A 27,226-nucleotide genomic window follows, 5' to 3' on the forward strand; every position below is an offset into this window, starting at 1 on the left:
GGGATAGAATAACTTGTTTCACAACACAGTTCTTTGCTTTATCAGAGGATTTGCTTTTTCTCAGCACATACCACTTGTGAATTTAAAATAGGACTCAAAGGACATCAACCTGATGATACAAGACTTTTCAGGATCTATTCTTACCCAGGACAGGGTATATGCTAGAGAACTCAGGGGAAACAGATCATTATCCAGTGTGTACAGGGCTACTTAGTACACAAATGTCCTGACCCACTCTTTGAATTCTGCATTGCCACAGCTTTGTGTTGACTGTGTTCCAAGAAACAGTGATCCAAATACTCTCATTACGACCCAGCCTGTTACAGAAGGGCTCCTGGAAGAAACTGAGAATTGAAGTACATTCTAGAACTTTCCTAATACTTCGACCTCTCTGCATACTTTTGAAACACTTTTCTTCAATGAGACCCAGGGTGATCTCACAGCATTTGGAAGATGTTACTACAATGAAACACAGCTGCAACACCAAACAAACATGAGTGCATGGCATCGGGAGACGTGGAGCCTCCTGGGAGAGGATCCACTTACAGACTAACAATCAAAACATCCCATCATTAATCCTTAGCAACCTGTAAGGTAAAACTGCCAGATGAAGACACTGGGTCAGGTGTCAATGGACCAGGAGTCAGGTCCTGATCATGCTACAGTCCAACCCGTGGCATGAGTCAAGTCACTTCCTGGAGCTTTGGTTTCCTCTTGTGCAAGGTTGAGAGAGCACTTTGTAAGTTAGATGGCATGACACAAGTGTAAGGTAGCTGTCCTGTTATCATACGCACAGAGGCCCTAGCTATGTGAGAAGATGGCAAACGTTTTGCTGTTTTGAAATTCTTTTGCCCCAATATGTCATTTTCAAGGTGTGTTGCAACCATAAAGAGAAGCTGCCTGGGAGCCCTGAGGATGTGCCTGGTAGTCTCAGGTGTCTTGAGAGAGGCACCTGCCTTGGGGGTTGGGAGGGACATGGTACTGCCACCACCAGGATCTGCTAATAGGGAATCGGAGACTATTTAAGGACACATACAAACTTTTTTCTCACCTGTAATGTAGAATAAATCACAGTCTTCAAGCACTTGTTTATAGAGTATTATAATCAGTCTTTACAAACACTCTGAGAAATGGTGCAGGCAGGTCATTTTTGCCCAGGTGAAGAAACAGGTGAACTGCTTCACCTTGCTGAGACTGGTAAAGGCCATGATCTTGAAAGAAATCTTGGGCTCCTGAGATCCCCTCTTACAGGTGTGCGCAACCCATAAAAGAGTACTAGAAGGTCTGTCCACAACTTCCTATCCCTGCTTCTCTACTTGTTCCTCTTCCTCTCAACATTCCCAGTCTTCTCCAGCAGTCTGCAGCCGCCACATCCCTGACACACACCATTCTATCCTAGCAAGTCACACCGTGTCTTTCTGAAACACAAATTGTAATAGAATGTAAATCTCTTCATGCTAGCCCTTGACAGTGGGCTCTCCTGTCCTCTTTTCCCCTTTTTTGACAGTTTCATATCTGATTAGAACTTTCCAGTGGGTAATGGCCACGTTCTAGGCTTTGCTTCATAAATCCTAAAACACTTGCACAGGACTGGACACAAAGGTGACTTGCTGAAGGATTCCTTAAGGAGCAAAAAAAGCTGCCCTAAGAAGGGTCTGAATAGACATTTCTCCAGAGCAGATGTACAAATAGCCAATGAAAACCATGTTCAACATCATTAGTCATTAGGGAAATGCAAACCAGAACTATACTGAGATACCACTTCACATCCACTAGAATGGCTATAATAAAAAGGACAGATACTAACAAGTGTTGGAGAGAATATAGAGAAACTGGAACTCTCTTACACTGCTTGTAAGAACATAAAATGGTGCAGTCACTTTGGAAAACAGTCTGGTAGTTCCCAAAGCAAAACATAGAGTTAACATATGACTCAGCAACTCCTAGGTATTGACCCAAGAGAACTGAAGAAATACGTCCACACAGAAACTTGTACACCAATGTTCACAGCAGCATTATTCACAATAACCAAACAGTAGAAAGAACCCATGTCTATCAATTGATGAATAAAGAAACAAAATATGGTATCGTCTAAACAACGGAATATGATTTATCCCTTAAAGGAAGTGGAGTACTGATACATGTTATGGCTTGGCTGACTCTCAAAATGTAAAGAAACAAGACGCAAAAGCCACATACTGCATTACTCCAGTTAAATGAAGTATCAAGAATAGGCATATTCAGTGACAGAAAGCAGATTAGTGGTTGCCAGACTTCGGGAGGGGGTGTAGAGAGTGATTGCTAATGGGTGTGGGATCTCTTTTGGGGATAATGATGAAAATGTTCTGGAAGTAAGGGTGAGAGTTGCAAATATACTAAACAGGTTATAAATATATTAAAAATTACTGGCCGGGCGCGGTGGCTCACGCCTGTAATCCCAGCACTTTGGGAGGCCGAGGCGGGTGGATCACAAGGTCAGGAGATCGAGACCACGGTGAAACCCCGTATCTACTAAAAATACAAAAAAATTAGCCGGGCGCAGTTGTGGGCGCCTGTAGTCCCAGCTACTCGGGAGGCTGAGGCAGGAGAATGGCGTGAACCCGGGAGGCGGAGCTTGCAGTGAGCCGAGATCGCGCCACTGCACTCCAGCCTGGGCGACAGAGCGAGACTCCGTCTCAAAAAAAAAAAAAAAAAAAAAAAAAAATTACTGAATTGGGCCAGGCTTGGTGGCCCATGCCTGTAATCCCAGCACTTTGGGAGGCTGAGGTAGGTGGATCACTTGAGGTCAGGAGTTTCAGACCAGCCTGGCCAACATGGTGAAACCTCGTCTCTACTAAAAATATAAAAATTAGCCAGGAGTGGTGGCGGGCGCCTGTAGTCCCAGCTACTTGGGAGACTGAGGCAAGAGAATCCCTTGAACCCAGGAGATAGAGATTGCAGTGAGCCAAGATGGAGCCACCGCACTCCAGCCTGGGCAACAGGGCAAGACTCTGTCTCAAAAACAAACAAAACAAAAACAAAAAAAACCCAAAACAAAACGAAAACCCACAAAACAAAATTACTGAATTGTACACTTTAAAGTGTTTTTATTATTAAGATGGACTGTGAATCATTTCAATAACAGTTATTAAAAAACAAAACAAACAGAAAAAAGGCTGCCTTGGGGCAGCTGTTCTGAAACGTGGGCATGCAGCACTCACCTGGAGAACGTGTTAAAACACAGGTTGCTGGGCCCCACCCTAGTTTCTGATTTAGTAGCTGTGGGTAGGGCTCAGGAATGTGCATCTCTAAGGAGTCCCCAGGGTGCTGAAGGTCCCGTTGGTATGGAGCCACATTTTGAGAACCAGTGACCCAGAAGAGAGCTTCTCCCAACTTCACTGCATGTGGTGGACACTGTGATGAGCTCCCCAGATCCCTGTCTAATGACAGACTTGCTACCAACTGCTGGGAGTGCTGTCTGCAGTGAGTTGAAAGGTCTGGCCATCCCTGCCCACCAGAGACAACTTAGAAGGCCGATCTAGCTCTGTAGCTTCCCGTGTTGTTAGTGATGACTATCACTGGGCCTGTATTGCTGCTTGACTTCTTGCTCTACCTACCTATTTCCTTCCTCCTCCTTCCCATAAGTATTGATCCAAAGGGAACCCCTTAATAAATACGCCACTGGCTAAACCCCATCGCAGAGTTGGATCATGGGAGAACCCCACTTGTCATAATGCGTATGAGAAATCTGGGGAACTTGTTGCAGATTCTGATTCTATAAATCCAGGGATGGATCTGAGGTTCAGCATTTCTAACAGGCTCTTTGACGATGCCAACGCTGCTGTCCCATGGTCCACACTTTGAGTGATGAGGGCCTAGATGACCTCAAAGTACTCCTCCGGCTCCATAATGGGGAGACCCTATGAGCCATCAGGTTGAGTGTAAAGGGAGAAAGATACCACACTTACTAGGTCATTAAAAAGTACTGAGATTACCCTGTCCTTGAGATCCAGGCCATGGAATTGGGTTACAGGTGAGTGTGTTCAACACAGGCCTTTCAGGTGCTCCCTAACTAATCCCCTTGGACAGGGGCCAAGATCAACTTGAGTTTCTTTTTTATATGCTCTATTGTTACAATATGGCTTCAGGGAGTTACTTGGGCAGAAATGAGTAATCTGCATTGCGCAACCAGCAGACAAGTGCTGACTGATACCCAACTACACAGCCTATTCAGGGAACCAAAGACTGGGTGGGAAGAAAGATGAAAAGAAAAGTAGAGGCAGGGTGGTGGCCATCTTTTCCAGCATGTCTGCCCTCAGACAAACCTTGCATTCTAAGAGCAGTTAGGCCAGTTCGTGTCTTGTTTCCAAGTGGGATCATTTGATAAAGAGTTTGGAAATCTGTTTTTGACCTACATCTGTTCTTAATTTACTGAGAGTCCCATACTTTGTAACTCAGTTTTCCTATCTGTTCAGGCTGATTTCAGATAAATATATAGGTCACAGACTCATATTCTCAGCAGGTTACCAAAAGAAAAAAAGGGAATTTGGAAACCAATCTTAAGGATGTTATCATAGAAGGAAACTTTCACACCATCCTACCAAACACCCACTTGTCAGAAAGAGAATCTTGGGGTAGGCTGAGCCTTAGGGTAGCCTTGGGCAACATTTCTGAGAGGACAGCAATCCTTAAGCCCCTACTCCCTCTTTTTTTAAACCTCATCTAGCTATTGTAACAGCTCACAGTCAGGCGTGTGATGGATGGCAAATGCATAGGGAAAAAGGAGCAATATGAAGTTGTGATCTTTAATAAACTCTTAGGAAAAGTTAGGAAACTCGGCAATCTGTCATTCTTGAACGTTACAAGGCTCAAATTTCCATCCATGTTGTATCTTCAAGCTTCTGCCTGTTGTACAATTTCATGGGAAATAAAAGGAGCGAATGCCTGCTGTGCCTTGGGCAGAATACAAACAGAAAAGGAGTGGGCGCTCAATACAGTAAACCTGCACTGAGAAACTGTGGTTATGGAAGGACACAACTTTCTACACTTTTGCTAAATTTTCTTGGTAGCAATGACAAAACAGGGCTGGGGAGAGGGGGAAAACCAGGGTAGCTAAGACCTTAAAATTCTGGACAGTGACACTCTGTACTTAGGGACCTGCAAAGCACCGGGAAGGGCTGAGACTGGGAGGCACACATACAGCAAACGTCTTTCCATACCTGCTTTTTTCTCATTAACCAAGGGGATTTATGAATAAGCTCTGCAAACTTTAAAACCCATCCAGTATTCAAGATGCAATGTCCCTTCTGTGCCACTCAGTCTCTTCTGGAGTGAAATGCAACTATAACGATGCTCCCTGAACCCACTTGCAATATGCAAGCTCTCTAGAGAAGGTAGTCCCTGATCATCCTGTTGAAAATCTGGACCTCGTGTAAGCAAGAAGAAGTAGTCAAGGTACAGAGTGGCATAAATATTGTTACTTGAAGTGCTAATTATCTACCAGTGTATTCAAAACCTAGTGATTTCCAAACCTGCTGGAGCTTCTTATGGAAATAAACATACACATCCCAATGTAGGGTTAAAAGGATTCCCAGAAACCTACACCAAAAATACAAGTAAATTATCCTCTGAGCAGGGATTTCTCTCCAATTTCACTGCTTCCCACAAGGGGAACAATTTCTTGAGAACATAATAGTAAAGGAAACAATACACCTCCAAAGAGAAAATAACATCTTTATAATTACAGATTAGTTCCCAAACAAATTGCACACCTACACACTCACTCTGCTTTGAAGCTGAATAACTTCGGTGAAGCTTGTCTATCCCCTTCAGCTATCAACATTTACAGCTTAACAGCTCAATCACAAGATTTTCAACACAGAAACCCCAGACTGCAAAAGCACTCTCGAATGACCCACTCATTTCATTCTCGAAGAATGTGGAAAACACAGCGACAGAGAGCACAAATCGGGGTTAATACCCCGGCAGGGGAGAGGGAGCTCTGGTATCTCTGAAATAGTTTCAGTGTGCCAGTTTCAGAGATTACCTAATCATTTCTAAGCCATTCAGATTTTTATCAGACAGGAATTAGCAGCTGAAAGTCTTGCTTGGCCCAAGCTGTTACATCTCTTTATCAGAAATTCATCTAAGTTTGCATTGCTTCAGCAAGGCACCCACATTCATTTCAACTCATTGGTTACTTATCCATTAAATGGGTTTCTTAACCATCACACTGGTTATTTAATTCCTACCCCATGGCTCCCCCAAGAAATAAAAAGTGCACTATAATTATATAAACTCTTAATTAAACTGAAGAATTCAGTGTTGCCATTACCAGTCAGTAATTCCACTCAATTAGGACAATAGACTTCCATTTATTACTGAACTCCTAATTGCTACTCATTTTCCTGGTTAGTAATTGCCAATCCTATCAGACAATGTGCTTCAAGAAAATTCTGCCATGAAATTATATTTCTCTCCATCACGGGAAAGGTGGAATCAGAGTCCTTACGTGGTCAGGAGTTGGGTCCTCTTCTCTAGCCCCATGCGTCTCCAGGCTCGGGGGTTTTAAAGGCTCGTGTGCCCCAGAGTTGGTTGCTCGTGCTGCGATCCGCGGGAGACTTACCCACAAAGGAAAGGTGTATCCAGGTAGCCACAGAATCCCAAAGCCAAACCTAGCCGAAGAGGATGCAAAAACCAACCACCCGAAGCGGTCTCCGCATTTCCAGAGGACTAAGTTCAAAGTCTCCAGGCAGGACGCATTTTAGGCCTTGAGGTGTACGTCCACAGCAGGGGGCAGATTCGGCTGCTTCTCAGCCTCAGGAGACTCAAGACGGAAGTCCGAGGGAGCAGCCGCACGGCACCACGACTGGGGCCAGCCGGCCTCTACCTCTGCCTCCCCCGGTCTGGCTTCCGAGGTGGGTTCGCTGGCACTGGCAGGCGCCGGGGAAACTTGCCGGCACGCCACCCGCCGCCTCTGGACGCCCCGGCGACCCCGCACCGGAGCTGGAACGAGTCCTGGCAGCCGGCTCCGCGGGAGCTCCTAGGCGGCGACCAGACGCGAGCGATCTACCCGCGGCTCGCGGGTGCCTCGGCCCAGGAGCTGCGCGCCGCCCGCCCCAGCCCCGCCCCGGCCCGCGGAGCGCCCCGGCCCGCCTCGCTCCTCATGACTGTCTCCTAATTAGCCCAGAAGACTGCAATTCGCCGGCTAGCAAAGACACCCGCGGTGGGGAAACTTGACAATTTATTCCCGGGCCCGGGGGAGGTCACCCGCAGTGCACCAGCGGATTGGCTGCGGCGCGGGTTGCGGCGGCAGAGCGCGCAGGCAGAGCGCGCGCCGCTTCTGATCCGCTTTGCCATCCCGGCCAGGCAGGGGCAGGGAGGGCCGCCCTGAAGCAGCCCGCGGCTCAGAACCGTGTGAAAGGGACGGTGTCGGTGCTGGAACCACGAAACTGCCCCACTTCTCCAGATTGGGTGGTTTGGAAGAAATGCTCTTTGCTGTTTGGGTTTTTAGACGTCACACTCTCTGTGTCTTCCAGTTGACAATGGGCTCAAGCCATTTACAGCCGGAAGATGTTCTGAATGAAGTATCCACTCCAGCTTCATGTTACAGAGGAGGGAACTGAAGCAGAAAGGATGAAGGAACTGTGAAGGTGAGTGGGTGGAAAAGCTAGGCCTGGGCGCCGGGTGTCCTCACTCCTAGTCTTTTTTCTACAGAGAACAGCGCTGCCTTTGGGGCTGCCTTCCTTACAGAGAGCTCCACCCTCAGGGGCACTCCCAGGAATGCACAGCAGTGCACGGAGAACTCTGCAACTCTGGTTGTCTAGCCCACAACCAGAGAGAGTTGTCTAGCCCACAACTATGCCAACATAGTTCAGAAACTCCCCCGCCCCTGAGCTAGTGAGTAGGAAACGGAGTGGGCTTGCAAACTCAAGCTTCCACAGTAATTCCTGAATGTCAGCCACCACACCTCAACGCTCCTTGCCCAAGGAGGTGCACAGAAGAGGAATTCCTGGAGGGGCGGCGTAGAAAACAGTGGCTGAGGATGACACCCTTGCAAATAGCACAAAGCCCTATGCTGCAATGCCAGCTTGGCACATCCTGACCACAAAGCAACTAGTAATAATTTTTTTTTTTTTAAGACATTTTCACTCTTGTTGCCCAGGCTGGAGTGCAATGGTGCAATCTCGGCTCACTGCAACTTCCGCCTCCCAGGTTCAAGCAATTCTTCTGCCTTAGCTTCCCAAGTAGCTGTGATTACAGGCATGCGCCACCACGCCCAACTAATTTTGTTTTTAGTAGAGACAGGGTTTCTCCACGTTGGTCAGGCTGGTCTTGAACTCCTGACCTCAGGTGATGTACCCGCCTCGGCCTTCCAAAGTGCTGGGATTAGAGGTGTGAGCCACCGTGCCCGGCCTCAGCTAGTAATAATTCTTATTGCCCCCTCCATTTTAGTGCTTCTTGTCACATCTGCTCGTCATCAAAAGTGAACACACTCACTCACCCCCATCTCCCAGTCTCACTCAGTCTATTCTGGCTTTTGCAACCTCCACCCATACAAATAGAGGAAACTATCAAAGTAGGGGAGAGAGGAACAGCAAGCCTCAGAGAACTCTCTCTGTGCCAGGAGAGCTGAGAGCTGCTAAGCCTCTCCCTGGTCCTTGAATACACAGAGTCTAGAAGGGCTCCCAGCCTAGTTGCCTTGTGTTTGGAATTTGAATATGCAGCACTCAGCATTTGAGGCATCCTGTCACTTTCCTGAGCAGAGAATTGAACCAGCTCACTAATGCTATCAAATCACTGGTTCTCTCCACTAGCAGCATCCAGGAACTTGGATGTCAGAAAAACAAATTCTTGGGCCCAACCCTGAGCTACTGTATCAGAAACTCTTGGGGTGGGGCCCAGCAATCTGTATTTTCAAAGCCCTGCCCCCACAACCCCAGGGGATTCTGCACACACTCAAGTTTGAGAACCACTGCTCTAAAAAGCTACTTGCCAGGGTCACCTGAAGGGGACAGAGCAAAGGTCAGGGTCAAAGTGGGCAAGTTGCACCGTGTATCAAAAAAGTGTCGTCCCTCCCCTCAGTCACAGTTAGAGGCCCTCTAGGGAGGGTTTGGAAAGGAAATCAGTAGGTTTGAGGCATAGGATTCTTCTTCTAACTTTGAAGATCACTGGCCTGACCCCATCCTACTGTCATCTCAACACTTGTGGGCACAACACTGAGAGCTGCCTGGGCCAGACTCTACAGCCCACATTATTTTGCCCTGGGCAGAATAATGTTCTATATTCTACGATGTTCTATGATGCTGTGATTTCGCTGCTGGCCCCTGGACTGAAGCCTCCTGCTCATGGTCCAGGGCTCTCCTGCCTCTCTATAGAATCATTCTGGGGCGATGGGAGCTGTTCAAGTGACTGGTCATGACTGTGGTGAGATCACAACAGCTTGAGGGGAGCAAGTCCCTGAGCCTGCAGCCCCATCCACCAAGGGGATTCAGCTTTCCCATCCCCTCAATGGGAAGAATAGTTCCTCGCTTTCCTGATTGTTGTGGGGACTAAACAGCACTTTGTGTTTTTGGATGAAAAATAAAGCACTATAAATATATAGGGCTTGGTGACCCCTTATCATCTCCATTAATTAACACACGTGCAGTGAATGCTCTTATTCCATCATCACCTGACTAGAATCTGGCCTTGTCCCTTGGCCTCGGACATCACTGAAATGCAGGTCCTCTTGGTTGTACCTGCTCTCCGAGGTGTATGTGAGTAAGGGCCTAGGAGAGGGGAAACCAAAGAGGGGGTGATGCCCCAGCTTCAGTCCCAGTCTTTATGCCACTGAGGCAGTGTGCAGAGCATGAAATCACAGCTCCTTGATTTTAAAATGTTATGTTCACATTTATTAAAACACGGCATAAAAACAGGAATATTACCAACTTAGATTATTGAGTGCTTACTGCACAGCACGAAGCATTATTCCAAGTGCTTTATTTGTGTTAATTCCTCAAAACAGCCCCATGAGGTAGGTACTATTATTATCTCTATTTTGTAGATGAGAGAGTGGAATTATAAATGCCAAATAACTTGTCTAAAGTCAGGTCAGACATGGTGGTTCATGCCTGTAATCCCAGCACTTTGGGAGGCAGAAGCAGGAGAATCACTTGAGGCTAGGAGTTCAAGACCAGCCTGGGCAACATAGTGAAACACCATCTCTACAAGAAAAAAAAAGAAAAAAAGTAGCTGAGCACGGTGGACTGTGCCTGTAGTCCCAGCTACTCAGGAGACTGAGGTGAGAGGATCACTTGATCCCAGACGTTTGAGACTGCAGTGAGCCAAGACCGCACCGCAGCCTGGGCAACAAAGCAAGACCATCTCTAAGAAAAAACAAAAACACCAAAACCTAAATTCCAAAGTTTGAAATCACTTTTAGGATGTCATATTTTAATTCATTTATGTTCAACAAACATTAATGACACCCCTATTGTATACAAAGCACCCTGTGAGTCACCATGGGTAGGGTAGGGGTAGGATTCAGAGAAAAGGTGAAGAGGACATCTACAACTTCAGTAAAAGGCAGGCAGGCAGTGGGAGGGGTGGTCACGCCTGTAATCCCAGCACTTTGGGAGGACAGGGCAGGTGGATCATTTGAGGTCAGGAGTTCGAGACCAGCTTGGCCAACATGGTGAAACCTCATATCTACTAAAAATACAAAAATTAACTGGGCGTGGTGGCACACGCTTGTAATCCAGCTACTTGGGAGGCTGAGGCAGGAGAGTTGTTTGAACCCAGAGACGGAGGTTGCAGTGAGCCAAGATTGTGCCACTGCACTCCAGCCTGTCAACAGGGCAAGATTCCATCTCAAAAAAAAAAAAAAAAAAAAAAGAAAAAAAGATAAAATAAACGAAACCAAACAAAAAAGCAGTATTGCACAACTAGCAAGTGACAAAGCGGAATTCAAACCTGGGCAGTTTGGCTCCAGAACCTAATTCCTTCCCTAAACTTAACACTGCATTGCTCATGACAAAAGGTTAAGAGAAGAAAGAAGATTCTGCCCTTTCTTTGATGTGCATACTGAAAAAACATACAAATATGTAAAATATATATCGATGGCAAATGTGAATATTTTTCCTTAATATGTATTACGTTTTCTACATTTTTACAATGGACATATATTGCATTTATAACAGCATAATTTTCTAATTTTATAGACTACCATTTCTATTGAGCATATATTTCATTTATAACCAGCAACATTGTTTGTTATTATTTTTATAGATGATCATCTCTATTGAGGGCTGAGCCATGAGGCAATCTGTGAGCCTCCTGGGAAGCCTACAGGTTTGTTTCTACATGTCTGGTGGCTGTAGAGTTTGGAGAGCTGTGCCAACTGCAGTACCAGCCAAACTGAGGAATGGGGGATTATCTGCTCACAGCCAGATCAGGGTGAGAGAAAAGAGACCAGCAAATAGCCCTGACACATGCATAGACTACAAAGTATGTTGCAGGTGGGGGGAGCATAAACAAATGCATGAAGCATATTAAGAAGAGAGTGGGGGTGGGTGGGGTGGCTCATGCCTGTAACCCCAGCACTTTGGGAGGATGAGGCAGGAGAATCACTTGAGGTCAGGAGTTTGAGACCAGCCTAGCCAACATGGTGAAACCCCATCTCTACTAAAAATATATAAATTAGCCAGGCGTGGTGGCCAGCGCCTGTAATCCCAGCTACCTGGGAGGCCGAGGCAGGAGAATCGCTTGAACCTGGGAGGTAGAGGTTGCAGTGAGCTGAGATCGCACCACTGCACTCCAGCCTGGGGGACAGAGTGAGACCTTGTCTCAAAACAAACAAACAAACAGTTGGTAAACCCGTTGCTAGGAACAAAAGCTTCCTGTCAAGGAGTAGCCTGGTGTGGGTCTTGGAACTTTCCTCCAGCAAAGCGGGCAGTATGGCCTATGAACCAAAAGCTTTGAAACAGGCACACACAAATGGGCTGTGTCACACCACATCTGATGGCACATTCAGGAGCACCTAATCTTTCACATTTGCCTTGGAACCAATCTGGGGTGGGGGCAGGTGCGGTGGGTATCAGCAGCCTCTCTTCCTGAGTCTTACTCAAGTCACACACAGAGGCAGGCCAGGACTGGAACCAACTTTTCTGTCTTAGTTCCAAGCGCTTTGCCACCCCATGTTGTCAATCTAGGTAAAATTGTAAATCTGAAAGATGACACCTGAACTACAAGTTCCTTTAACCCTGGAGAAAGTTGAATAAAAATAATGTAGTGGGCACTCTGCTTACTAGAAGTGTACAAATATCGATACAATGAAACATTTGAAACTGACGGCACTCTGAAAGAACAGCTACGGTAAACGAGGAAAACACGGAAAAAGGCCCTTATTTTGCTTATTGGGAGAGTTTTCCATTCACAACTACACGTCTGTTTGTTACAACTTGGAAATCTGTTATGTTTTGTTGACAACTCAGACTGTTTCTACATTCCTGCCACATCGCTGGGAGATTTCCAGGCTCAAGGAGATACAGGGCTTTTAGTGTATTTATGATTTAACAGAAGTTTCTTTTCGGTCATAAAATATAAAATTATGATGACCGGCTCAAAGGTCTGGAGGGACAAGCTTGGGAAGCGGAAATAACCCTACTAGTCTAACAATGCTACCCTTCTCTTCAAAACAGATCCTCAGAGCTGCTTCAACCACTACCCTATATCCAAAGAGTTTCTAAAATAAAGGAACAGTATGCCCCCAAAAGTTCTAACAACCTCTAGGGAGATAGGGGATGGTAAGAACAAGGCAGTTTGAGTCAGAAAGATCTGAGTTCTGAGGCCCACTCCGTCACCAGCCCGTGAACTTGGCAAATCGCTTCAACCTCTCTAAGCTTTCAGTTTCTTGAACAATTGAGAGCAATATTCTCTCCTCGCAGGTTGTCATCAAAAGCTGCAAAGAACTGCCCTCTAACCAGAGGTGGTTGTCAGTACTTCTTTGGGGGCCAGTGCCTCCTTATTGTATGTATATATATACACACACACACACACACACATATACATATATATATACACATACATACACACACGCACACAAATGTGAAAATAAGCTTCTGGCCACTGTTCTCTGAGGTCACTACTAACCTGGGTGCACTTGTCTGAGACCAAGTTCTGGGCACAGCTGGAACACCTAAGTCATTGTGGCCACTCAGGCCTCACCTCTGCAGACCACTCTCCCTCCTCCTGGCGGGGGAAGAAAGGTTTCTGGGCTTTGTGAGGGCATGGCAGGAGTGTCTGAGTGGGGAACAGCCGAGGAGAAAGCCGGAGCGGATGATGCTTTCCTGAGGAGCTTTGTCAGGCAGGCCTGAGAACAAACCTGGTCTCAGCCTTCCCCCAGAGTCCCCCTGGAGCTTGGGGTGATGAGTTAAGAAATGATAATAGAAGCTGAACAGAAACTATCAGTCATATCCCCACGACTTTCTTTGTCTTTATTTCTTGTCTTTTTTTTTTTTTTTTTTTTTTTTTTGAGACAGAGTCTCATTCTATTGCCCAGGCTAGAGTGCAGTGGCGTGATCTCAGCTCATTGCAACCTCTGCCTCCCAGGTTCAAGCTATTCTCCTGCCTCAGCCTTCCAAATAGCTGGGATTATAGGTATGTGCCACCACGTCCAGCTAATTTTTGTATATTTAGTAGAGATGGGGTTTTGCCATGTTGGCCAGCATCATCCGCTCCGGCTTTCTCCTCGGCTGTTCCCCACTCAGACACTCCTGCTATTCCCTCTCACAAAGCCCGGAAACCTTTCTTCCCCCGCCAGGAGGAGGGAGAGTGGTCTGCAGAGGTGAGGCCTGAGTGGCCACAATGACTTAGGTGTTCCAGCTGTGCCCAGAACTTGGTCTCAGACAAGTGCACCCAGGTTAGTAGTGACCTCAGAGAACAGTGGCCAGGAGCTTGTTTTTGCATTTGTGTGTGTGTGTGTGTATATGTATGTGTATACTCCTGACCTCAAGCGATCTGCCCACATCAGCCTCCCAAAATGCTAGGATTATAGGTGTGAGCCACCACACCTGGCCATATCCCCACGACTTTCTAGTTTTTTTTTTTCCCCCCCAGGGGGTTTTGCACACAAAAAGGTCATTTTTGATTCCCTGTTAGCTCAGGCGGCTCCTGGGTTTTCCACCATGCTCTCCTGCAGCCCCGCTTCTCCCCGCCGGGAGGGCTCTCATTCGTTCCCCACATGGGAGGAGTGGAGAAAGAGAATTCATTCTGCAGACCCGTTCTCCCTGCAGTTGGAAGCAGCAGATTGCCCCACTCATGTCTCACAGTGCACGCTTGGAAGGCCACTGCTCCACTGCCACCGGGAGGCCAGTGCTAGGGAAAGGGCCCCCACTGTGTGAGTGGCCGCTTTTTATGGTTGCTGCCTCTGTAGGAAATGCTCTGAAGGGATTTTGGAAACCATGGGGCATCCAACGTGTTTCAAAGTACATGCTTCACTTTCAGTAGGCATAAGCTTTGTAACCCCTGATATATAGATAGGAGTCTGAATATGCTTAGATCTCAGAATGGAAGGGTTTCTAAAGAAAAACTCCAGAAATACCCGAATTCAGATGTAAAAAAATGTGTGAGAATCAAGAACAAAGCCAGCGAAAGCAGAGGGAGTGAATAACCTTTCATTTCAAGCTGCTTTCCCCACTAGAGACAGTCATGATCTGTGCAGCACTATTTGATGCAAATGCCTCTCAGAAAAGAGCCAGTGGATAATAGATAAAAAGATTATCTGTGACATTATGAAAAATGAAAGTTTAAAAACGGCTACAAGTCCCATAAAAAAAAAATCCTAAACTTTATTCAGTCTTGTTGAAAGGCAACAGCGGAACTGTGTTTTGTTCAGCCCCTGGGGTCCCTGCCTCTTCCGCCATTGTTCTAATACCTTCCACCAGCTCATCTGTTTGCAAAAATCTTTCCTGCTGCTTTCTCTTTGCTGGAAACATAAGGTCCAAGAAGCTATCACAGCCCTGTTTCTTTTCCTTAACTGGACTCTGATGCTGGAAATTCAAGTGCTGCAGCTCCTGCCCCTCTCTCTTCCCTTCCCCGTCATCCCCCTCTGTGCTAAACCACCGGCTGCACACTTGATTTAACAGATGAATTACAGATTCAAGGCATGGGTTTCCAGGGCAGGAAAGAGTCTGATTTTTGTCCAGGTCTCTCTTGATTGGCTCAGCATGGAAGTCTTTCATTTAATGGGCCAGGTCCTGCTGAGAACACCTCTGCTGGCACCACACCGATTTCTTTCTTTGCTCGAGAGAGGAGCAGAGATCCTAAAGAGAGATTTTCCATCTTCCAGATTTCTGGTGTGCTCACTACTTATCATTCCTTTTAAACAGAGCATTACGAGTGTAACCCAAGACTCCAGGAAACATTTGATTCATCTGATCAACCATCTTTGATCTCAAAGTTGGCCAAGATGTTGTTGAAGAACCTATTTGAACACCTAGGCCACAAAAATATGCCTTTTCCTTCCACTCAAGGAGACAGCACAGTGCGGCAGTTCAGTGTGAGGGTGTGGAGGGGACTGCCTTGTTCAAATTCCAGTTCTGGCACCTGCTAGATGGGTGGACTTTGAGCAAGTTTCAATGTCTGAATTTCTCTATTTGCAAAACAAATACAATAAGATGATCAGATTGAACCATACAGGACTGCTAATATTTGACTGTTTTTTATTACAAAAAGATTATTAGATTTGACCACATACAATTACCAATATTTGACTGTTTTTGACCTACAAAAATGGCAGTTTTATATGGTTCATCCTAATACCCACCTCAAAGGGTGACTGTGAGAATGGAAGACAGAAAGTCACATAAAGTGTTGCACTGAAGTGCCTGGGATGCAGCATATGCTGAGTAAAGGTTATTATTGCTGTTATTGTCAAGGAGCTTATGGGAATCACTTGCTGTATACAGATCACCTGTATACAGGTACTGCAGTGTGAAATACTCAGATCCATCACCTAGTTGCCAAGGACCATCTAGGCCAGGTGATGCAGTGCTAACAAACATCATTAAGGGTAGAGAAAGATGTGTACTCAGTCCGAACTCTTTCTGTCTCATTTCCTCTTGAAAAATCCCTTCCTGGGCAGGCGTGGTGGCTCATGCCTGTCATTCCAATACTCCGAGAGGCTGGGATGGGAGAATCTCCTGAGCCCAAGAAATCAGGAACAGCCTGGCAGCATAGTGAGACCCTATCTCTACAAAAAGTTAAAAAATCAGCTGGGCATGGTGGTGTGTGCCTGTTGTTCCAGCTCCTCGGGAGGCAGAGGTGGGAGGGTTGTTTGAGCCCAGGGGGTTGATGCTGCAGTGAGCCGTGATGGCATCACTGCATTCCAGCCTGGTAACAGAGCAAGATTCTGTCTCAAAAAGGAAAAAAGAAAAACCCCTTGCCATATGGAATGCTGTTCCCTTCCCATTCTGAGGCAATTTTACCCATTCCTGGTGGCTTTTATAAGCCAGTTGGTATGACTGGAATTAGACTTAAACTACTCAAATGGAGATTCCAAAAATATGTTTGAAAACAGACATCAACCTAAGACTGTGTATCACACTGTGTGCCTCCTTCCTCTGTTTCCTGCAAGTAGTGAAGACAAAGTTTTAATTGTTGGAGGAAGAGTAAAATAGAGAAATTAGGAAAATCTGTGGACAAGTGCTGACTTCAAGGACAGGAACAGTAAGTGTGAACCTGCAAACTGAATGGGACTGAACAGCAGCCTCTCCGGAGGCAAATCCACCCAGAATGCAAATATGCAGCTAGCTTTCCCACACCAGAGTTCAGGATGCAAGCCTTAGTGTTGAGAACTTGAGAAACATCAGTGCAATGGGCAGGCATCCCGTGCTTTCTGGAGTGCCTGTCTACCAGTTCTATCCCAGAGTACAATGCAAAGTTTCAGTCATGCCCCCAATCACATCATTTCCTGGAGCAGTTCTTGAGATGTTTAACCCTAAATAGAATCCTTCCCTTCCTTACATGCACCCAAACAAATACACTCCCCTACTGTAATGAAACCATTCTCCATTGGCCTAATCAGAATTATCCTGAAGGCCTGCTTGCTTGTTTTTAAATTATGAAATATTTTTGGACTACAGGAAAAGTATAGGATAACATGAGAATACATGTAAGGAAAACCTGTAAAGCCACCATATAGCTTGAGAAATATATATTTCAGATATCTCCCTGCAGGGCACACACTCACCAATTTGATATTTATCATGCACAGTATGGTATTTATACTTTTGCTATATTTGTACTTAGGATACAAACACCATGTAGCATTGTTTCGAGTGTTTTAAAACTTTATTTTGGCTGGGCGCAGTGGCTCACGCCTGTAATCCCAGCACTTGGGGAGGCTGCGGCGGGAGGATCACTTGAGGTCAGAAGTTCGAGACCAGCCTGGCCAACAAGGTGAAACTCCGTCTGTACTAAAAATACAAAAATCAGCCAGCTATTTTTTTATTTATGGTGGCACATGCTTGTAATCCCAGCTACTTGGGGGGCTGAGGCAGGAGAATAGCTTGAACCCGGGAGGTAGAGGCTGCAGTGAGCTGAGATCGCACCACTGCACTCCAGTCTGGGTGACAGAGCAAGACACTGTCTCCTAAATAAAGAAAACTTTATTTCATTGCTTTTGTCCCACATGTAGCCGTCCACAACTTTTAAACAAGAGATTCTAATTCACTGGGTCCATTAGGGGTTATTTGCCTTGAACAAACTGGCTAGATTGTGGGTAATAGTGAGGGTGATCATATCCCACAGAATTCAAACTCGGATACTTTTAAGAGTGAAGATATCCACTGTTAACAACTACAGCAGGCATAAACTGGGGCTGTTTGAGGCAAACCAGGACCTATGGTCACCGTGGTGACGGCAGATGAGTTCCTGTGTTAATATATGCGATCCGTATGACTGACTAGAAGCCTCTCACATCACAACATCTGATGGGCCTCTTGGAATGAGTCCATTGGTTTGTGCCTCTTTTGGCAGAAAAGTCATTAATGAGAACCTCAGTTTCTTGGTTAGTCAAATGGGGATTCTGGAAGAGGAGGGGGAGTGTAGCTCTTGCGACCCTCCTGGTGTGTTTCAGGCCTGTGTTGTAAAGTGCTCTGAGCACAAGAGAACACCAGCAGCCCCGCAGAAAGCCACAGCGCCCCCCAGAGGACTAGAGCCTCCTTTCTGTGTGTCAGTCCAGCTGTTTCCACAGCAGGGCAGGGACAGTTTGCCCCCTGCAGGACCCCCAAAAGTTGACTGGTCAAGGCTCTCCACTCCTTTTTCACACAGCATCTTAATTGGCCTGTTTCTATGGAAATGAGCTTACTGCCAATCAGGTTTTCTCTCAGCTCCCAACTGGTTACCAACGCACCCCTCAGATTAGAAATAGTGCTGAATTAGATCCTTGCTAAATAAGTAAATAGGAGCCAAAAAGGATATCAGAGGAGTTAGTAATTTTGGTTTCCCTTTGAAAAAAAGAAATCAGACACTGAGCTTACTCAACGCCTTGAAAAGCAGGGTGCAGAGGCGCAAGGAGAACCTATGTGCTCCTGGCTGGGTGAGGCCAGGCTTCCACCTGTGTACCAGAGCTTCTGGAACGAAGACAGAGCCAGAGAAACACTGAAGTTTTCAGTCACTGCCCCAGCACGCGCCCTTCCTGGCTGACAGGACGAGGGATTCCTCCTGTTTGCCGCCCCGTTCCTTCTTCAGAGCAAGGCCAGCACTCGCCTCCCTGGAACAGGGGCCTGTGGTGTGAAGGGGTGCTCTGGGGCTGCACTAAGCATGGCGTTCTGGGCCTGTCTCTGTACTGCCCCCAGGGCTGGCTCAAGTTCGCTGGTGGCTGTGGCTGAAGTCGCAGCCCGCCACCCAAGATGCCTTCTTTATTCCGGCTCTGTATTTAGGCATTAGGATGCACAGACCTTTTATCAAGGGTTGTTCCCCCTCCCAAATTGCATTTGACCAGTTTCATTTCTGCCTGAAATTAAAACACAGAACTTATAAATCCCAAGCTGTCACAGCGTGAATGAAACCCTAGAAATAAATCCAGTCTAATGACAGAGCGATCCGGAGACCTCAGTGGGAAACAAGATACTTTGTTTAATAATTATCAGCCTGCTTTCAGGGCCTGTCTGCTAAAGCAGTGGTGTCAGAAGCTGCACAGAGAAGAATTTTTTTCCCCAGATTTCACCCTGGGAAAGACTGAAGCCATTTAAAACCAGACTGGACGCTTTTGATTTACATTTCTGATATTAAATGCAGAGCGGCTGTCTACATTTATGCTACAGGGCATTACTTCAGTGCGAAGAAACAGGGTGGTGGCAGAGATCCAGTTTCCTAATGAACAAGCTTATCTGGAGGAAAACAGCTTTTCACACCGTAACAAACAATGAACACCTCTTAGATAGCAAATTCAATGGCAAAAATATAGCATTGTACATGTCACAGTCCCGGAATTTAATGGGGGCACTTGCAGCATTAGTGGTTTACATTAATTTTTAAAATTAATTTTGTTTGGCCCGCAGGGAAAATATTTTCATTTTTGTTTCTGATATCCTGCAGCTAATTAACACTGCTTACCGCTGCTCTACAGAGCTATCCATAATCGTCCACTTGGTAGCCAGAGGCCATTTTTAAAAGAAGAAAGCTGGAAGAGGGGCAGAAGGCAGGCTTCTTTGCTTTCTTCCACAAAGAAAGGCTCGCTCAGATGGACAGAGTGGCTCGGCAGAGGCCTGAGCTGTGCAGTGCGGGTTTCAGCGGTCATGGTGCCTGGAGGGCAGCCTTGGATGGGCCCAAAAGGCTCTTTCTTCACTCACTCTCCACTACTCCCCCCACAACAGAGGCTCCTAAAGCTGGTGACTCTCAGCAGTACCTGGGCAGTTTCTGTAAAGGTGTAGATTACTAGGCCCCACCTCACACCCATGAATCACTTCCTCTGCCTCCGCCCCTCCCATGAAAGAGTTAACGAACGGCTACTTAGAAAACAGGCCCCTCTCTCTCTGCCTGGGGCAGGGAGATCAGGGAATTCACTGCTAATCACTGCGGTTGTGATTTCTGATTTCTACTGGCAGCAAAGAGAATTGAACTGGGGTCCCCAGAGAGCAGCCAGCTCCACAAGGCAGACCTTGAGCTTGTTAGGCTGTGGTGCTGCCATGCGATTATCAATTTTAAATTAATCTCCCCAGTCTCTTTAAAGTGGTTGCTAAAAATATAATCTCTGGGATATCTTACCGTAAGACTTAACTAAAGGGAAAAATTTGGATAATAATTAAGTGCTTCCCTCTGCCTAAGCTTCCTGTAAAACACTTCTGGAGACTTGGCTAATCCACGGGCAGCAGGAAGACCAGCCAGGGGCGGCCCCAAGGTCTGAGTGAGCTGGTTTATAAGTTACACACTTTCTCTAAATAAAACTTAAACAGGCAATATGCGTTTGGACAAAAGGTTAAAGATACAGTACTACACTGTATTAAAACAAATCCTTCCCTATTTTTAACCCAAAGAAGTTTGGGAGGAAAAGCCAAAAAAAATTGTCTAGACATACTTTTGCTAAGCTCATGAGGGAGTCGTTACAAACTCACTTTATAGGGACATAATCTAGGTTATATATACAACACATTTTTAAAGGCAGCAACATGGTGGGACAATATGAACAAAAGTGAAAGGAGTTCTTATTCACAAGAAAAGGGCTCTCTGTAGAAACATCTCTGGCCTTGTCGAAGGCTCAAGTCAAAAGCAGACACATTTTCTAAAGCTACTAAGAACGATGAAGAGGGAAATGAACAGCAATTCATTAACAAAACTCAGCATTCTGCCCACACTCTGCAGCTTTCTGCTAAATGAAAAGATGATTCTGTACCTTGAATTCTGTGAAGTGGTGAGTCCCAAGCTTCCCCAGAGGGGAAAATACCTGTGGTATTTTTCCTTTCCTTTTCCCTTGACCTTCCTATTTCTTTGGGCAACATGGTGGGAAGGGGTAACTTAAAGCAAGAGCTCTGAACAAATATACATACTCTCTAAGTGCAGCCATTCAAGTCGGAGAATGCAGGCTGCCTGAGGGTCCAGTGGGACTCTGTAGGCCTCAGCCTGAAATATGGGATGCTTTGTATACTCAGCTTGATGTGGAAGGAAGGGATGGGGCCCGCGAGAAGGGAGAGGAGTTGGATGGAGGAAAGAGTGTGGGTCTGAAAAGGGCTGAGAAGACAGCTTGTGTGAGGCTTTCATAAAACCACACTGCCTTCTTTTAATGATAACGATAAAGAAAACCCCCAACTTCATAAAATTCCATTAATTCTATAATTTCCTTTCTTCGATAAGAGCAAAGAATAAAACAACTCATTACCTCTACTACCAACTAGATGTCTGACCTTGAAAAAATGACTTAACATTTCTGGTTAAAAAAAAAAAAGTGGGTTGAGTAAGACAAGCTCTAAAATTGTGATTTTATTCTTCTGGTTGAAAGAAAACAAACCAAAATGAAACAAAACCTTACTATACATAGGCCAAAGCTCAATTTTGGCCCCACCTTTGACTAAATGATGAAAAATTAGAATGGGGAATGGTAAAATAGACATTTTTTTACTGTGTGAACAATATAAAATGTAAAGGAATTTAGAAATAAGTCAACCACACCATATTAAAAAAATGCCATAATTAAGATGAAATAAAAGTGACAGCAGAGTCTCTTTTATACTCCTGGAAGGCTCCCCAAACCTTGGTGAATGGAAACATGGCTTACTAGGAACCAGGTCTGTCCCTTGTTAAGGCTAAGGTTGGGTGGGGAGAAGGGGGTCAGGTGAGTGAAAGTACTGTGGTGGGTAACAAACAGCATACATTTCCAAAGTGACTTGTGCATAGTTAGTCTCTGTTTAAGAGCCCAATGAATCTCAACTTTTTTTTTTTTTTTTGAAACATGTTGGAGGTTGCTCAGGTTGGAATGCAGTGGTGCAATCATAGCCTGGAACTCACTGGCTCAAGCGATCCTCCTACCTCAGCCTCCTGAGCAGCCGGGCCTATAGGCAAATGCCATCACACCCAGCTAATTATTTGATTTGATTTGATTATTTTTTGAGACAGAGTTTTGCTCTTCTTGTCCAGGCTGGAGTGCAATGGTGCAATCTCGGCTCACTGCAGCCTCCGCCTCCTGGGTTCAAGTGATTCTCCTGCCTCAGCCTCTGGAGTAGCTGGGATACCAGGCATGAGCCACCATGCTGGGCTGTTTTGTATTTTTAGCAGAGACGGGGTTTCACCATGTTGGTCAGGCTGGTCTCGAACTCCTGACCTCAGGTGATCTGCCTGCCTCATTGCTGGGATTACAAGCGTGAGCCACCGTGCCCAGCCTTATTTTTAAAATTTTTTTGAAGCAAAGAGGTCTCACTGGGTTGTCCAGGCTAGCTTCAAACTCCTGGCCTCAAGCGATCCTCCTGTCTTGGCCTCCCAAAGTGCTGGGATTACAGGTATGGGCCACCACACCCAGCCTCAACTATTTTTTTGGTTACAGATTCTATTTGAAAATCTGATGAAAGCGAAGAACTTTCTTCTGAGGCAAATGCACAAGCACACAAACAAAACTTTAAATACACTACAGTGGACTCCTGGGCTCCTTTAAAGTTCGTCAGCAAATCCTGTCGATCTGTTAAACACAAAGTAAAACTTCCTGTTCTAGGCCTAGACACTGGAACATCTATTTGTTCTTCCATTTGCCTTGAAGGTTTGTAGTGTTCCCACTTTCTCAAGAAAAAATGTCTTTTTCAATTAAAAAATAACCTGACTCTCCCGGCACACCCAAGCAATTCTGCAGGAAGTCTGGTGTGTTTGGCTCAAGAGCAAAAGGTTGACAAGCAGAAGACCTGCAGCTGCAGCCCTCATGGCCTACGCACCTTCAGAGGTGGGGCTCGTATCCTGAGGCCGAATTCGGAACTCTTTATCCACAGGAGAAAATTCCTACCAGTAAATAAGTCGGTGTCCCCTCCTATTAGAGACTGCCCTCTTCCTGACCTACTTCATCCACCCTTTTGACCTGCCTTCCTTCCTGGAGAACTAATAGGAAACGTGGTACCTGGTGAGGGGGAGGACCAGCAGGAAGCAGCCTCCTGGAATGTCAATGATGCTGGGAGAAGCACACCTACCCCATTCCCATTCAGCAGGCAGCCACGCTACAGCACAGGGCACATCTGCATAGCTGAAGGTCAGGATGAAGTCAGACTGGCTTTCAGCCCTGAAACTCCACTGTTTCAGGGTTGCAAGAGTGAAACTGTCTAGTACGTCTACTCTAATTGGCACTGGGCTACTGAATGATAAGAGATGGGAATGTGCTTTGAGGCCCAGTGCACACCACCGAGTCAGTGCTGGTTACTTTCAAAGGCACTGTGTTGTGGAGCCCCAAGTGGCTAAAATGGCTGGCTTCTAGAGGGTCTGTATCCTGGCCTCGAAGACATCTCAGAGGCTCTCCTGCGAACATAATCAACTTCACAGCAGCCTGCTTCTTAGAGCAGTTGGTCATCCTCTATCTTCCTGCTTCTTCCAGACTGATTATGAATCATGTTTGAAGTGGAAAGAAATGGTGGCTTAGGGGCAGATTCTCCCCGACTTCCTACTCCAGCCATTCTCCCAGCTAAATGGGTCCAAAAACCTCTCCTCAAGAAAGTGACAAACGAGGCACTAAATCAGAGGAATTGCGAATTCAATCACTTAGCCTGAATGGAGAGAGCCTTACAAGATGAATTCCATCACATTAAATAGCTTGACTCATGTCAGGAGAAAGCAGTCTACAAACCACTGGAAGGAAGGCTTGAAAAGATGGTTTATTAATTGCACCTGCTCTGTCCTATCCCTGGGCAGGGTAGGCTTGAAACCCACATCTCTAGCACTGAAGGAGATGGAATGGAATGTTCCATGGGTAAATATGCGAAAAAGATTGCCAACTTGATTTCTCATGAAATAAAGCAAATAAGGAACAGGGCAGCACCATTACTTTTTTTTTTTATTAGCAAATTAATTGCTTAGAAAAAAGAATCCAATTGTCTCAAGAGAAACAGTCCTTAAGAGCCAAACTGTTCATCTCAATTTCATTTGAATTATTATTTGAAAGGATTAAATCTGTTAAAGTGACACTTCTCAGCATTGCATACTGAGACAGCAAAGTTGCCTAACTTGATTTTTCTAAAATGTTCCTCCTTTTTTTTTTTTTTTTTTTTTTTTTTAAGGAAACAGAATATAAGGCTGGGCATGATGGCTCATGCCTGCAATCTCAACACTTGTGGTGGCCGAGATGGGTGGATTGCTTGAGCCCAGAGTTTGAGACCAGGCTGGGCAACATGGTGAAACCCTGTCTCTACTAAAAAAACCAAAAATTAGCCAGGTGGGGTGGCATGTGCCTGTAATCCCAACTATTTGAGAGGCTGAGGTGGGAGGATCACCTGAGCCCGGGGAGGTTGAGGCTGCAGTAAGCCATGATTGCACCACTGCACCACTTCAACCTGGGCAATGCAGGGAGACCCTGTTTCTAAAAAAAAAAAAAAAAAAAAAAAAGAAGAAGAAGAAGAAAAAAGAAAAGAGAATATAACTTAGGCATCTTAGACCTGTTGGTTTGGCTATAGCTAGCAACATCCTTAACCAAAGAAGGACCCAGGGAAAATGAACTTTCTGGAGAGGATGTCTTACCAAAACGGTCTTAATTAAAAAAAACGAAATCATGATAATATGGCTAAGTATAGACAAGAAAAAATTTGGGTAGCTCCCAGTATAGAACAGGCCTCATTCCTTAACTATATCAGAAGTTGGGAAAAATAGTGAAGAGGGGGAGTGATTCTAGGTTTTGTAGTTCACTTTACAGTGAACTCAGTGGCAAATCTAGGAGAAGCATATTGTCTTGGTGCTCTAGTTTACTAACTTTTATAGTTGGAAGAAAAACAATTACTTCAGCAAGATGGGGTTACAAAGAGTCCTGGACTTAGAATAGACATGTGATTTCTAGTGCCACCTCTGTCTCAGGTAACTTCATTGGTCAAAAGGGAGAAAGTAGGGATAGAAAATGTGCAGCGTGCACACTTCCTCGCCTTCATGCCATGCTCATGGCAGACATCACTAATTGATTTAGCCTTTGATGCCTTCATGGCCCAGAATCTTCAATACAAGCCTCCAGGCAGCCACCTAACAAACTATAGATAGCAGGACAATCGAAACCTATTTGCTATGTCTAGACTAGATGATCTTTAAGGTCCCTTTTAGCTGTAACTTTCTAGGATATCTTCTGCAAATTATTTTCATATTCTACTAGGAATCTACTGAGGACAAAACACATATGAACAAAAATGCTTTATGATGTTGCCATAGTTGGGGAAAAAAACATGGCTTAGTAAATTGTTTTCATGTTTCAGTGATTAGAGAGTCTCTGGACAAAAAACATGGTATGTTCTGAAACTAAGAAACTGCTGCCACAGCTGTGGCTATACATCAACTGCTGTTTATCAACCTTGTTGATCAACCCCAAATGACAATAATCTCAGACAAGCCAATGCCAATTTATCAATTAAGTAGCTAAGACTGGTAACAGGTAATGTTGTGTATCACTTACATAATCCCTACACCAAAGGATTTAAGGTACCTTAAAGGACCAAAAGGATTTAGGGTACCTTTAAAAGATATCAGGGAGGGGGGAGGATTTTTAAAATTATTGGTAGAAGAGAAGGAAAAATAAACAATGTGGGTATGCACAGTGGAGATGGGAATGAAGTCTGCCCATCCCTTAACCACTTATTTATAACAGATGGGCCAGCAAGCTGGCTCTAGGCTTCCAGCAGCCACGGTGATGACGGGAACCTACGCAGTTGCACAGTTCATGGGGGTTCCAAGATAAAGGAAAACCAACTCTTCAAAAAAGGCTCAATTATTCCTAACTCTGCAATCAGAGTGTTATTTCTCCCAAGGATCTACATAAGCAAAACAACACATAGCACACTAAATAATATTTTTTTTCTACTCATTCATTCAAAAGTCCTGGCAATGGTGTCATAGGGTTATTAGAGCCTCTGTCTGCAGAGCGTGTGGTGCTGTTCTAAACTGGAATACTGGAAAGGCTAACTCTGCTTCTCTGCTGGTTTTTCTTACTCCAGATCCTCCAGAGTAGTACTTCCCAAACTGTGTTCCAAGGGACCTATGAAATGTTCCTAGGTGTTCTGTGGTCAAAGCTGTTCGGTAAACACAGCATATTATTACCTTCTCCACCTGCTTTGCTTAATTTGATCTAATCCAACAATTTTCAAATAAAATCCTTTATCCTAGTGGCATCTATTAATATATTATGAAAAGACTATTCCAGGAAACATTTCAGAAAATGCCAATCTAGAGAAAAAGGACTGCACTTATTCCTATTTTTGGAATCCTTCTAAAACATTGTTCCTCTAAGTGAAGTTTGGAGAGCTACCTAATGGCAGTGAGTTTGAAAGGCATTTCCTGGAAATTATGCACATGTCGATTCTTGGTTGCTGGTGAGGAGTGGAAGTGTGTGTCTTAGCAGAAAGTCAAGCTGTATGTATGGACAAACCAAGACTCTAAAAGCTCTAAGTCCAACCTTCTAATTGTTTAGGTTCCACAACATCATTCCCAAAATGGAAGTGCTGATATGGGTCAATGAAAATGGAATCTTCAAGAACAGACCGAGGGATCACTGTGGAGGGGTGAGACTATCAGTGGGAGGAATGAGAAGTTATCAGCACAGTTCAGCAGGGGCAGCAGTTGCTCTGGACCACTCGGATCCCTCTCTTTGACCCCTTTCCTTCTTAGGGAGCGCAGAGGAGGGTGGGCCATGCAGATAGGTCTCTTGTAGGCCTTGAACTTGGGGCAAGAGGGGAAACTGAGGCTCACTCACAGTCCTGTCCAGTGCACTAGTGTTGGTGATTAGGCCAGAATTTAGGACTCAAGTGCAATAAAAAAATGTATGTCTGCCTAGAGTCCCCTCTGGAAACCTAGGGGGTCAATTATGGAAGTGGATTCCAAGATACAACTTCTCTTGGAAACCCAACTAACAGAAGTGCTCAAATCCATGAAGTACTGAGCATATATAGGAAGATCTACCACCTGCCAACTACCTGGGGACAGCCATGCTACCTTCCAGAAGTAATTACGACGTCCCAATCTGAAATTCAAACATCAAATATCTACCAAATATCAACAAACCAGATCCTTAATGAGAGGCAGGGCAGAATGATGTGCAAAGCTTGTTGGGTGGTAT

The 27,226-nt window shown here is 45.4% G+C and overlaps 1 protein-coding gene and 1 long non-coding RNA gene across 13 annotated transcripts in view; one reads left to right on the top strand and one right to left on the bottom strand.

Annotated features, from left to right (window-relative positions):
- Positions 1-27,226, bottom strand: part of LOC105466343 (activator of transcription and developmental regulator AUTS2) — a 1,205,160-nt gene that overhangs the window by 193,355 nt on the left and 984,579 nt on the right. The gene's annotated exons all lie outside the window — the stretch shown is intronic.
- Positions 7,103-15,652, top strand: LOC105466341 (uncharacterized). Its single transcript, XR_978135.3, has 3 exons — positions 7,103-7,204; positions 7,518-7,631; positions 15,348-15,652. It is a non-coding gene; the product is annotated as an uncharacterized lncRNA (long non-coding RNA).

Source organism: Macaca nemestrina, chromosome 4 (genome assembly GCF_043159975.1).
Source record: "Macaca nemestrina isolate mMacNem1 chromosome 4, mMacNem.hap1, whole genome shotgun sequence".
In the NCBI taxonomy this organism is placed as follows: Eukaryota; Metazoa; Chordata; class Mammalia; order Primates; family Cercopithecidae; genus Macaca; species Macaca nemestrina.